The sequence below is a fragment of the Dasypus novemcinctus genome, chromosome 19, assembly GCF_030445035.2.
Source record: "Dasypus novemcinctus isolate mDasNov1 chromosome 19, mDasNov1.1.hap2, whole genome shotgun sequence".
In the NCBI taxonomy this organism is placed as follows: domain Eukaryota; kingdom Metazoa; phylum Chordata; class Mammalia; order Cingulata; family Dasypodidae; genus Dasypus; species Dasypus novemcinctus.
In genome coordinates, this window is record NC_080691.1 from 36,631,090 (window position 1) to 36,644,356 (window position 13,267).

General features: G+C 41.9%; 1 protein-coding gene across 1 annotated transcript in view; it reads right to left on the reverse strand.

Annotated features, from left to right (window-relative positions):
• Positions 1–13,267, reverse strand: part of PITPNB (phosphatidylinositol transfer protein beta) — a 70,783-nt gene that overhangs the window by 25,303 nt on the left and 32,213 nt on the right. The gene's annotated exons all lie outside the window — the stretch shown is intronic.

Here is a 13,267-nt window from a genome sequence, read left to right on the forward strand (position 1 = left end):
TCCTTTGGGATCCCATGGGGAAAGGAGAGGCTCTGATGAAGAGAAGCCCTTGGCTCATGGTTTATTGTGCTTGCCACCAGCTGCAGACTTCTCATCTCATTAGTTCTTTTAGAATACTGTGGGTGAAGACAGCTGTAGCCTACTTGAGTCTTCAGCTCCTGGGTATTCTGAAGGCTGAATTTGCTATGCACTTTCTGTAATCCTTGGGAAAAAAAAAAAGAAAGCAAATCCACTAGGCCAAGGGAATCTATTTTTAAAATGACTTTTAAAACCATGTTTTAAAAGTAGAAAAATGTTATTGCTAAGGTGTACTGAGTTTAAAATTTTTTATGATCAAATTTTAATTATCTATTTAATGCCCAGAGGCCTGGTCAGGATATGGGCTTAGTAAAACCATCATTATCAAGTTAGGTGTAATGTCCCTAGACATTTCTTGCTTCACCAGTAATAGTGCCCAAAAAACAGAAAAATACAATATTATCAGCATAAGGTAGATTCAGATTAGTGTTGCTACAACTCCACGTAATTGAAAACTCTTATTTAAGTAAAAAAGAAGGCAAGGGAAAGTCAAGACACCCTTTGGAGAACAAATAAAATACAATATGGCAAATAAATGGATTACTGAGCCTCCATGCTGGAGTCACAGAACACATTCATTAAATTCCTATAAATAAATGTTTTCTGTCACTAGAATACAAAAGTGCTACTACCTCTTGGGTGTACATCTGTTTCTCACTATAGCTTTCAATAGAAACTCTCAATAGAAACCAGATTCATTTTGAAGACAAAGAATATTAGTTTTACCAATCTTGTAACATAGAGGCTATCCCCCAAAGTGTAAGTACAAAATCTGTGCTGAGCCCAACCTAAGTGTCCTTGAGCTCAGATTGAGCTCATGATTATGAATGAAGAAGTGAGTAGAAGGTGGGGGGCGGGAGGTAGGAGTTTCTTGACAGCTAGTGGAAAGTAAATCAAGATGAGCTCCAGGCAGCAGACACTGCTTAAAGAACTAGAGCTGGGTTACCACAGGTGAGGCTAAGTATAAACCAAGGAAGAATGCCCAAGCCACAAACATTAGCAATTCCTTGGCACCTGCTTCTAAGAGAATATCCGGAAAGAGAGAAACAATTGTAAGGCATAAACATAGTAACTTGAGAGGGATATTATGATCCCACAGCCTGCTGTAAAATGCTTTCCTTTAGCATAAGTCGATTAATTGGGTGCCCATTCAAGAGCGCAAAGATAATCACTAAGTTTAAAATGCATGGGTATTGCTGCTCAACTTTGCAAAGCTTATTTCCTCCAGTCACATCCCAAGAGTAAAAAAATTTTAAAAGTGGGAAAAAGCGGAATTAACTATGACTACAAATAAGTCATGTATGGAACCACAGCAATTTAAATCCAGCCCCATTCTGTGGTTTCTGTGAAGCCAGGGTCTTGACTGGGGCAGTCCTGTCCTCCATATCCTAATGTGCACATAGTTTTAGTGGCTTAACTGATAAACAAAAGTGTCCAGCTTATCTTGATGCAAAAATGAAGCTTGAAGCTTGAAACTATAACAGAGGGTAAGAGTTGTTTAACAAATGATTTGTTATATAGATGCTCTTTTCTTACTTATCCAGTATATTAAAGAAGAGGCAAAAGTTAATACCTGAAATTACTGAAACTAGCTAGACTGGCCTTACCCTTGTATAGGGTCATTTCTATTTAAGACTTGCTCTTGTGATGACTGTTCTAAACTGGATTCACCCCTGTTTATAGTTACTCTAGACTGGCCCTACCCTTGTGTATACCTGCTATTGTGAAGGTCATTCAAAACTATGTTTAGATTATACCAAACTAAGATGCATATGTTTATGATTATACCAAATTAGATGTGTACACTTACTATTGTGATGGTAATCACTCCACCCTTTCCTGTTTGAATCCATAAAAACCCTAAAACCCCCCAAATCAGGCAGGTAGATCTAAGACATCCTTCTGCTTTCTCCTGTGACCCTCTGGGTGTGGACTCCAATTCATCTGCTCCAGGCAAGAACCCAGAGGGACCCCTGCGGGGTTTCCTTCAGTATTAGCACTGTGGTACACTATTCAGTATTGTGGTATTTAAAAAACAAGGAGTTCCTGGATTCTGTATCACTGTTGTCCCCAGTGCCAAAGGTATAACTGTCTGAGCCCACACAATCCCAGCCAGACTCAAAGGCAAAGTCCATTTTAATAAAGGTTTGCATTAATGGAGGTGCGAAGTGAAATAACATTTATGAACTTGTTTAAGAAACTGATCTCAACAGTCATTTTCAAATAAGCAGCTTTCTTTTCTATTTTTAATTATATGTCCCCAATGACTCCTCACCCTTTCAGGTTCCCACAGAGTGCCATTAATACAGTATAAGTAAATCTCATTAATTCAGGTCCTACCACCTTGGAATTCATAATAATTTGGACAGGGGCTAGGCTGAAGTTTATCTTTACATGATCTATGGAAAAAAAAGATTTGCTACACAAATTAATAGAGTAACAAGATCTCAGGAGGGCTGTTTAAACAGTTCAGAAGTGTTTTAGAGCAATTCAGAAGCATTCATTTGCATATAATTATTATGCTAATTACAAATCATTCTTATCTATTCATTAAAGCAGATTCCCAAAGGACCACTAATTGTCAATAACTTGTTGGCCTAGTTTCTGTTACTCAATGTACCTCAGAGGAAAAAAACTACATTAAAAAAATTCTATAATTCGGCCCTCTCATTAATCCTTACTGGCTTTCCACCAATGAATCCTAAAAGCTGAATTTTTAGACAGCTGTACTAAGAACTGAGAAATGCAGTCAAATTTACGTGCCCCAACAGAAGCAGCTTTTTCCTACTCTTTCTGGGGTGAGAGCAGCAGGCAGGGTGGGCAGAGCTACGACGGGTATGGGCACTGGGAAGGCACAACCCAGAGGGGGTGACTGCTTCTCCCACTCCTCACTTTCTCCACATCGCTGCCAGAGATGGCCAACACTGGAAAGCTCACGAAAGCAGGCCCCAAAGCCTTTGGAAGGTTACAAATTCGGAGAGCAAGAGAAATAGCAGAAGATTTCAGCCATGAAAAAAGTTACCACCAAATGTCTGACGTGACAGTTGACATATCCTATAACACTGCAGGGAAGCCAGTGTGTTCCTGATGGAAGGGACAGGTGAGCCAAAGTAAGCACCTGCTCCTGGGCAGGTGCCCAGCTCTGCCCTCAGGACAGGTGGGGTTACTGGTTCGGAGAAGACGCACATGTGCGAAAGAAATACAAATTCACTATTGTAGCCTTACATTTGTTTTCATTACTATATATTTACATAATTATTATAGCATTTAAAATGCAGCTATTTTAAACTCTAGAGACCAATGAAATAAGTTTTAACATTACAACAAAAACAAGGTGCTTGTTTTTAAACATCACGCATTTCAAAATTAAGTTGCATATGCCTGAAGCATAAGTAACCTGTCTAGGAAGTTTTCACTTAACATAAAGGTTCATTTATTTCTTTAAGCAACACCAGATTATTGAACACATTATGCCCAACTCCCTAAATTAAAATGCGAAGAAACTTCATATTAAAAATTCATAGAGCGCTTGCTCCAGGAAAATGTCCCAGTTGATCTGTGATTGGCCTTCAGAAGCAGATGCTCCTAAGCCTCAGTATCCCATTTGGCACATCAGCACTAACTTAACAGATTTAAATAAGAAATAATTGCTGGGGGAAAAAAACCACCCTTTTTAAATTTTTTTTACAACATGAACAAAAGGCAGTAAGCAGCATTGTGCTTGCTCCTATTTTCGGGGCACCTACAAGTCAGGCACAGAGTTGTCTTAGCTCTCCCTCACCGCCTTGCCATGAGGGCGAGGCAGGCTAGTTTGGGGAAAGGGAAGAGCTGGGTCAGAGCTGAAGACCCGGCAGCCAACATGGCCAACAGACAGCACGGCCGTTGAGATCCTGCTCACAAGAATCCCATTTGTAATGAGAATCCCATTCAGGGTCAAGGGAAAGCCCTGGATACCCTCAAAAGGCCTCATATTGGCCCCCTGAGAACTGACAGGTGGGGCAACCAATCAGAACAGTAAACAGCTTAGCCCCGCCCCCAACACTGACAGGGGAAGAGGAAAGACTTTAAAAGCCCTGACCTGGGGCCATGTGCACATCTCACACTGCAGTACACCCGAGGTCCTCAGACTGCATGCTTTTCCCCTTTTCTTCTTTCTTAATAAATTCTTTATTCCCTTGCCTACCCTATGGCATGTCTTTAAATTCTTTTATGTGAGTAAGCCAAAAACCTAGAGGCCCAGAACCCAGAGTCTTCCACTAACAACTGGGGTGAGGAGGTGAAAGGTCTCTCCCAAGCCCACAGTTCCTAAGCACAGGCAGCGGCTCAGGGCCTGCTCTGTCCAACACCAACCACAAGACTTTATTTAAAAAACATGATTTACATTGCACCCGAAGGGACCTTTGCTCCCTCAGCAGAGGATCTTCCCTAAGAGTTTACATTGCTGAAAAGGGGCCTATAGAAAGGAATACACTCTAAAAACTCAATTTGGAATTGTTTATACTAATCTAAAAGAAAATCTGCTGTCAGCTGTTCAAAAACAACATTATCTGACTCTTTCCAGAGAATTTTTTTCCCACACAGGACTACAGCAATTCTACTTCACACCCCACCTCTCCAACATTTCCACCATCCTATCTCCCTTTTTTCCTTTTAAAACATGGAAGAAATTAGAAACAAATATTAATTAATGATGATGCTTGATTTTAAAAAAATCCTGTGAGAAATTTACATGTACACAGATTTTTTAATGTTTCCTTTCTTTTTTTAAACTTTTTAAAAAATCTCTATTAGAGAAGTTGGAGGTTTGCAAAACATCATGCATAAAATACAGAGTTCCCATGTACAACCCTAGTAGTAATACCTTGCATTAGTACATACAAATTTTTAACAGAAAGAAAAAAGTTCCTGCTAGGATTTAAGCAAGTATGAAATGAGCAATTTGTTATTTCCCCACAAGAGGGCACTGCCATCCAACGATCACTTAACAGGAACCACATATACAAGTATTTATATCTTCTTTGAGATTGGGGAGAAAGACATCTATAACTGTTTTACAAAAAGGATCTTGACAATGGTGGGTTTCACAGCATGGCCAAGGAGAGATGAGTCTAGCATCTCACAAGTGGAAGTCTCTTAAGCAATGCAAAAATCAAGCTACTGCAAAACTTGTGTTTGAATTTTGATTTTCTTCTGAATTTCAAGGAAGCTGCTATTACATACCATGAATCTCACCTCTTTCTTATGCACACAATTTAATAAAGAGCTTCTGGTGCTCTCACATTTACCAGTAATAAGTTACAAACTTTTAAGACAGAAATGACTACCTAGGTTCATTTTAACAGTAAAAGGAACAGGTATTCTAGTGAGAACAAGTGTCTGTTCATGCTAAAGAGATGCCCAAAGCCAACTTTTGGCAAACATAAACCCACCGAGGACTTGCTGGATCTGCGTCACAACTTCTAATAAACAGAGCAAAAGATTGTTTAGCCAAAGCACAGCCCTGAGAGGCAGAAAGTCCTTCTTAGGAAGTAAGAACCAATAGTTGGGACAAATGTAACATTTAAAATGTAGATAGGGAAGCAGGTGTAGCTCAGTGGTTGGGTGCCTGCTTCCTATGTATGAGGTCCCAGGTTTAATTCCCCATACCTCCTAAAAAAAAAAAAATGCAGGAAGCTTAAGAGACCACTGGAGCAATGGTCAGTGCTGGCTGTTCAGTGAATAATCTACTAAAGGTTAATTCAAATGATCTATTAGGTTGACCCATAAGAAACTGTCATTGTTTTAGGTTAAAAGCTGACAAATATTAACAATTTCTTGTGGTCTGACCTAACATATACCTTTCTCCAGTCAGACTTCATCTTTTTTTTTTTTAATGTTGAAGAGAAAAAGATGCACTCACTCACTCACACAGAATTGTATTTTATGTTTCTGACATTTCTTGGGAAATTTTTTCTAAAGATAGGGCAGTGAAACATATGTTATGCCAAGACTATGTACTCAAATACCTAACATCTGGGCACTGTCTCACTGAAGGTATGATCAAAGAAACATAGGCCCAAATCCTTCCCAGAGCACAAGCAAGCACTACTTAAGGTGTGACCAAAGCTTAGATGCCTTTTGGATTCAATCCTAAATAAATTAAATTTCATCAACTTCCCAAGGCTGACAGGAAAAAAATATTTTTTTAAAAGAACACTAACCTTTTAAAACAATACATATTTACGGTTTAAAACTATTAAAAAGTGTCAGACTGTTCACTGAAAAACTGAAACAATCACATTTATACATTTCCAAAGGCCAATGGAATATCAGAAAATCATGTCCTGGCTTAGCCTATTTTTGGCCTCAATTAAAACAGGACATTGTTGTGCTATCAAAAACACACCAAACAAACGGATGATAGCCAAAGTAGGAACAAATGGTCAGTGGTAGAAGGAACAAGCAAAAAGCACAAAGTGTAAAAACCAATCCATGTTCCTTGACATCATAATCCTCAAAAAAATTACCTGGGGACTTATACCACTGCTCAAGTGGTCTGGATGAGCCCTACAATTCTGATTTGCAACTAAAAAGAGTGGGGAGGAGGGAGGCGTGGCTGTTTGCTTTGTAAAGCGCAGGACCCCAAACTCCCCAGCCTTGGAACCTTGACTTTCCCTGCAGCCTGGAGTTCAGACAGGTCAAACTCAGTGGTGAGAAAAAAGCCCTTTGGTGGGCACATCAACTAGACTCTGTTCAGAGGGAGCTCCAACACTGCCATATCACACATGCAACAGTTAGAACAAAGTATCTTAAAGTCACTTAGAAACATTTTAACATGTGCACTGATTAAGAACCTCACACTCTATTTAGACAGATACAATTGTTCCTCTATCTAGAAAAACATTTACGTTATCAACAGAGAGCAGGTAAGTTCCCATAAGTATTTGCTAAAGGAATGAATAAGAAAATGCATGAGTCTTATTCCTTATAAGTACCCACACCAAAACACATCTTAGGGTCTCTAATCCTTTCATCCTGTTGCACATACGTAAAGTTCAAAATATGCCAGAGTTTGGTAGTTGTGGGAGGAGATGACCAAGGCCACTGATGGAAACTGGTGTTTGGGGGGAATTAAGGGAGATAGGTGGATGAGCAGGCTGCCGCTTGTTTTAAGATTTTATTTTTTAAATAAATTCAGAATGTTCCCTACCACGATATGGAAAAGAAGGAACATCGTATACTAAGAATGTGTTCTAGAAAGACAAAAATAACTCAAATCAGAAATCTGCACTTCCCTTTCAATTGCAAATTCCTTAAAAGTGAAAATACTGGTGGGGTGAATATTGCTAGGCATGGCCTCCAACCAAGACTCCTTCTGCTTCCCAAATTCCAGGAGGGCACCCAGTCCAAACCCTTTACAATACATGATGTACAAGGAAGAGCATCTCCCACCTGCACATGTATAGGAACCCCAACCCGAGAGTCTCAAATGGGAGGGAGATTGAGAATGTGCGCTTCTAATCAGCCGCTGGGGCACACCACACTTGAAGGGAAAGGTGGCCCACTGGGTGTTTCGGCTGGATCCCAGCTAGGGTCCCAGAGAAGGAAGAGTAGATTTACCCACAATGTTCTCTAGAGGCCCTCGGGGACTCTAAAAAGAACCTCTTAAGCTTCCAGGGAATGTTCAGAGAACAGGAAGTTGCAGGACCAGAAGACTAGATCCCAACCCACAAACGGGATTCACACCAGTCCAGATCTGGCCGCTGGGGGTGGGGGAAAGGGTGGGGGAGCACCATGGGTGAGCTGACCCAAGCAGTAAGGCTCCACGGTCCAGGGCCTGCAAAAGCCCCATGCTCTCACTTGGAAGGGCCTGTGTTCTCTGGAGGTATTAAATGAAGAAAACTGTGCCTACTGGATCCAGGGCTCTGCTGCAAAACTCCTGCAGAAAGGGCTGCTCACAAGAAGTTTTTCTGCAGGCAGAAGATGGTGCAGAGTGGTCCAGAGTTCCCCAAGGACCAGAGTCCAGAGTGGTGAGGGGTTCTGGCTACATGGGCAGACAACATCAGGGCAGACCATCCCCTCCCATCCCCTCCATCCCCCAAGAGAGAATATTTGCAGCAAATGTGGAGAGGGACCAGAAAAGAGGATGGCGGTAAATGGGGGGTAGCAATTACACTTCCGGGCACAAAAGGAGACAGGGTGAGGTGGAGGGGGTTTAGAAAGGACAAAAATAATGAAGTCTGAGTGAAATCTGATTTTTTATCTTATGTGCAAAAGTTTACTGGGTAGTGCACAAAAAAAGGGTCCCTCTAAGCACTGCAAGGAAGTCCTCCTGAAGCAGCGTATCAACCAGAACAGCTGTGCATCTTTTCCATGACCCAGCAACCACTGGGCATGCAAGTTTCTAGCTTGTGCCTCTTCCCTTCAATACCATCTTCAGTGAAACTGCTATACCATCTTCAGTGATACTGCTGTGGTTATAAAAATGGGCAAGTCTTATGAAAAGCCTCAGCTGGGAAAAACCTTTTACCACAGATTTAAATATTACACACAAATTGTATAATTTTTTAAACTTGTCATTTTTTAAATGTGGAATAGATATTTTTAAATGGCTTCTGCTGAACAATATTTTTATGTCATTAGTATCTGCTATTATTGACATCTAAAAAACAGATAAAATGCTAAACTGTATGATATTTAGCTGTCAGCCTTAAAACTTTGAATTAAACATTACTTGCATGCAAATAAAAACTTGGAGATTATAAAGTTGTACAGTCTGTACTATAAAGGAAGGCTGATACAATCCTTTCTTATTACACATAAATATGTAAAAATGTGTTTTCAATTTCTTTTTTTTTTTAAACTGTGCTCATTTTCTTTCAAATTACTTCCAAAAACGCAAGCCTCTCTGATGTTAATCATGTGTACACTTCGGCTTACACTTTAAAGAGTCTTCCTCTCCTGGGAAGTGACTTTTGTATACAAATCATGGAAAGCTACTTAGACAAAGTGCTGGAGATGATTAAAAGGGGACAGATTCAAATTTATACCTTCAAAAAAGCAGGAGCAGATGTCAACTAACTCAATTGTGTATATTTTGAAAATGAGCTGGCGATATGCATGTGTGTTTCATCAGGACATGTAAAGAATTCCCAACTTTTTCTTGAGGTTATGTATCAATGACAACTTTAGAAATAAAAAAGAAAATTAAAAAAAGAAAAAACAAAAAACCTTTAACACTTACAATCTAGTGTTTTATGCTGGATATCTTGACTCATACTACAATTTGCTCTAACCAAAATACTAGTTAGTATGACCAAAAAGGTACTTGCTCATTTGGAAACAACACTCAAGAGTTTTTAGAATGGAAGACACAGCACATGTACTTCATCATCTAAAATTAGTGAAGAAGGAATTAAGCAGCATCCTGGAACATTCATTTAATACTTGAGGATAAAAACTTCAACTCCTCCAAACTTCCTTTTGTTTTCTAACACTATAGCAAAAAAAAATCTGTAAATTATCTTTGATCCACCAAACTTTTACTGAGAAGCTCACTCCATATGGGCCCTGAGTTTCTTGCTAGGTCTTGGAAACACAAAGGTAATGACTACAGCACAGTCCTGGCTCCCAAGGGGCACCCAATTTACCAAAGAGAGCTTTTCCGGAGCCCCTCTGTGCTAGATCAGAAACACAGGGTGGGAAAGGGGGTTAGACTAGCGTGGTGTGACCACAGGGATGCCAAGCAAAAAAACCCTTCCTTCTCAATGGGAGCAATGCCTTAACAACCCTTTACTGCAGAATGTCTTTCCCCTGAAACAGGAAATGTCGTGTATGGTACATACATTCTAACAGGCCAGAAGAAATCGGGTGGGAACATTTCTACCTGCTAGAAAATTAGAGAAGAATCTCTACAAGCAATGGTTGTATGCAGATTTCCAGTAAGCTAGCAGCAAAAAACTGAATAACCTGTATATTTAAATATGTAATTTCTAAGACCCTGGGTCACACTGACAGATTTTTACAATGATTCCTTGTTATCCAGACAAATGTCACCCCTCGACTCTAGAGGCATGTCAAAGCATATTCGGTTACACCGTGGGTCAGATCACATCCCTTCAATGCATGAAACACAGTTCATAAGCACGACCATGAACAGCAAGTTTATGTCAAGCCACCTGACACTAGCAATCAATAGAGTTAACCCCAAAATAATAAAGTCATTCTGCATTAAAACTTTCGGGGCAGCATATTAAAGCTACCTGCAGTGACAGACAATTCCCACCAGGTGGAGTTAAAAGATTCAAACTGCTCCTTCAATACCTGAACTCCCAACTACTTCACATTTGTCCTGATTCTGGAGAGATCCTGGCTACTTATCTCCTCAAAATTATTAATATAACACTTTTTAAGGCAAGAGATATGCAGGACAGAAACTCAAATCATTTAAGCAGTTAAAAAAAAAATCAACTCACTCAAAGACTACCTGAGGTAAGTCATTAAAAATAGAAATCAGAAGGGACGCGGATTTGGCTCAAAGGACAGAGCGTCTGCCTACCACATGGGAGGTCCAGGATTCAAACCCAGGGCCTCCTGACCCATGTGGTGAGCTGGCCCAGCACAGTGCTGATGTGCGCAAGGAGTGCCATACAACACAAGGGTATCCCCCGCGTAGGGGAGCCCCACAGCATGAAAAAAGGGCAGACTGCCCAGTAGTGACGCTGCACACAAGGAGAGATGACGCAACTAAAAGAGACAGACACAGATTCCCAGTGCCACTGGCAAGAATATAAGCAACACAGAAGGACACACAGCGAATGGACACAGAAAGCAGACAACTGGAGGGGGGGGCAGGCAGGGAAGGGGAGAAAAATAAAATAAAAATAACTCTTTAAAAAAAAATAGAAGTTACAGAATTCAGTCAGACAGAAACTAATACCTCTAGGAGTAAAGGTGCCACAGTCTGAACTTTAAAGACAGCTCACCAAACTTTTAGAAGGTCTCCCTAGTGAAAGAGCTCCTTGTTGGCCCATTCATAGTTACCAAAGTGCCCAATCCTAAGGTCACTTCAATCCACACGTACTAAAAATGGACTATTTGTAAGGGAGACACACCCTGAGGCAACCCCCAATGAGTCATACCCTTGGGCCGATCGTCTCTCCTCCAGTGCAGACGTAAGGCAAAGGTCATAAGCAAAGGATGGCAAACCCTTGACTCCATTACATTACCTGCCCACTGACCTGGTGGTCTGTCAAAGCAGTGATGGAAAACTCAGTTAGTGAGACGATGCTCCTACCCACAGTCCCTTGAGCACACCACCCGAGACCCCGCCTCTTTAAGAAATGACTACGCTATGCCTTTCCACTACAGAATGTGGCAAGTGCAGCCAACTGGGCAGAGCGCGCTCTCAGGCACATCACCTGGATGCTCTGGGACTGGGGTAGATAAGGCAGCAGTGGGGGTTGCTTGGCTCCCAACATCACATTAGGGGTGGTGATTGGCTTCTAACAGCAAACTGGGACAATATTATCAATGACCCTCCCTTATGTTTAAAATAGGTAATAAATGGCACAAACTCAAAAAGTGAAAGAGGTTACTTTGTCTTTTTTTCCACCCCTACTCCCCAGCCACCTAGCTCCCCTCTCACCTGGGACTCACTATTACCAGTATCTTATGCATTCTTCCACACAGGCTCTACAGCAAATGCATGCATACGATACATAAGCAAATGCATGCACACCGATATAGTTCTGTCCCTGTTTAATAGCACAAGCCAAGTACATACTATTCTTTACCTTTCTCCCTCCACGTTATCTTGGAAAGGGTTTTCCATCAGTACAAATAGAGCTCACTCCCTTTTAAGGCCTGCATTGTGCTTCATCATATGGGTGTACCATAAATGTTTTTATCCAGTTCAAGAAACATTTAGACTTCAGACTATTTCCAATCTTAGGCTGGTCCACTTGTCATTTCGCACACTGAGAAACAGAGGATCAAATCCTAGAAGTAGAATTTTGCTAGGTCAAAAGCCATGTAGGCAGCGGATTTGGCCAAGTGGACAGGGCATCCGTCTACCACATGGGAGGTCCGCGGTTCAAACCCCGGGCCTCCTTGACCCATGTGGAGCTGGCCCATGCGCAGTGCTGATGCGTGCAAGGAGCGCCCTGCCACGCAGGGGTGTCCCCACGTAGGGGAGCCCCACGCGCAAGGAGTGCGTCCTGTAAGGAGAGCCGCCCAGCGCGAAAGAAAGTGCAGCCTGTCAGGAATGGCGCTGCATACACAGAGAGTTGACACAACAAGATGATGCAGCAAAAAGAAACACAGATTCCTAGCCGCTGACAACAGATGCAGACAAAGAAGACGTAGCAAATAGACACAGAGACCAACCGGGGTGGGGGGGAAGGGGAAAGAAATAAATCTTTAAAAAAAAAAACCCATGTAATTTGTAATTCTGTTACATGATTATACCAATTTATACTCCCATGGCAATGACTGAGTGCCTGTTTCTCACCCCGTGCCCAGCCAGGTGTTATCAAATTGACTTTATATTCCAATACAAACTCTTGACACACAGGAGGTTGGCATCATCACTATCCTCCAGCTCATCGGATTCGTCCAGCAAGTATTTAGAAAGGGCCCATTCTGTGACAGGAGGACAAGGTCCTGATCATGGAGGATGAGACACAGCACTGAAATGAACAAGAGCTTCTGACCACCGCAGAGGGGAGACTGATTCCAAATAGGCCTAAGTATCCCCTGGAGGAGTTCAGCTTGACCTAGATCCTGAAGCACTCGCAGCTCTGGACAGGGAGGGGAGGGAAGGAGTCCCAGCAAGGCGGCTTGAACAAGCAGGGCGCCATTTGAAAGGAAAGCACAAGGCATGCTCAGCGGCAGACCAGTCTGAGAGGAAGATAATGCTCACGTGGCAGTTCAAAGAACGCCAGTGCAGAGCCTTAGCTCGGAAGAGCTCAGGAGTCGGTCGAAAGAAGTCGGGACTGAGGAAGTTCCAGTTCTGGCGTTAGCTAAGTGATCTCGAGAAAAACAAGTTTAGGGAAGTGGCTGTGGCTCATCAGTTGGGCTCCTGTCTACCATATGGGAGGCCCTGGGTTCACGTCCCGGGGCCTCCTTGAGAAGGCAAGTTTGGCCGCACACTGTGCAGTGCGGCCCACAGATGCAGAGGAGTGCCGCCCAGCCCGCAAGCACCCTGGAA